Raw genomic sequence first — 1,285 nt, 5'->3', positions numbered from 1 at the left:
GGCTCGAGGCTGGTCCTGGTGCGGAGGGGGGGAGGGCGTGATGCGGTGGAGGAGCGGGGGCTGGGAGGTGGCCGCAGTCGGCGGCGGGGGAGCTCATCGCCGGCGCCGCCGCGCAGCGAGGGAAAGGGGAACGGCGCTGTGCGATGTGTGTGAATGGGAAGAGAAAATACGCCTTCCCGCGAGGGAGACGTACCAGCCATCTGGTTGTTTGCTTTTTTTTTTAGACAAATCTGGTTGTTTGCTTCTTTTTTTTTGAGACAAATCTGGTTGTTTGCTGGTTGTAAATAAATGCATGTTTGCATTGGGCTCTCATTCCCCTCCCCTCTCTCCCTCCTTGTCCCCGGCCCGTCTTTCCCCCTCCCCTCCTCCGCCTCGAGCGAGGATGGAAGGGGAGCTCGAGATGTTCTTGCACATACTAGGCGTGGTACAGTTAGTTTGGGCCTTCATACGTGCTGGTCTTTGGCTTTATGACGTTGTGTGGCGACATGTCGTTGGGTGCTCAGCCATGATAGAGACATGGGGAAGGGGGAGGGATCTGGTGGCAGCTAGTTCCAGAACAAGCTCGCGGTGGTGATGGCGCACGTCGATGCTAGTATTACAAAAGGGGTGTAATATTGTTATGAACGTACGACGGATTCCCCGTCCAACACGTCGTACCGGCGTACGGGGAAAATGAATCGTATGCAGAGCAGTTTCGTATTGTTATAGGGTGGAACACATGGCTTGTTGCGGTGGAGGTATCGCTGGACCAAGCGGTCTTACAAACTACTCCCTCCCTCCGTCCTAAAACGCTCTTATATTATACTGTAGGACGGAGGGAGGGAGTAGTTTGGACCCAAGGGCGCTGACAAGATTTGCAACACAGAAAAATCAGAACAATATAAGAGAAACAAGAGGGCAACATGTTATGAGTAAAATCCATGAAATTTGCAGTGTTGAACAACAGCTAACGTGTTGCTAGTTGGACCAATGAAATTCTGGTGTGGCAAGGCAGTGCATAGGAATTCTAAAGGATGAAATTAAATCCCTCCCCCACATTTATTTAAAAAAGAAAAGAAATACTCCCTCCCTCCCCCACATTTATTTTAAAAAGAAAAGAAATACTCCCTCCCTCCCCCACATTCAAAAAAAAAAACTTTTGTAAGACGTCGTAGACATTTATATAAGACAACACCTAAAACAGTTCACTTTTGTAAAACGTTTTAGACATTTAAGACAGCACCTAAAACATATAGTTCAATTTCAGCTGTCTAAAACGACTTACAAAAATGAAGAGAGGAGATAG

The sequence above is a fragment of the Triticum dicoccoides genome, chromosome 7A, assembly GCF_002162155.2.
Source record: "Triticum dicoccoides isolate Atlit2015 ecotype Zavitan chromosome 7A, WEW_v2.0, whole genome shotgun sequence".
In the NCBI taxonomy this organism is placed as follows: domain Eukaryota; kingdom Viridiplantae; phylum Streptophyta; class Magnoliopsida; order Poales; family Poaceae; genus Triticum; species Triticum dicoccoides.
This window is presented reverse-complemented; position numbering follows the sequence as displayed.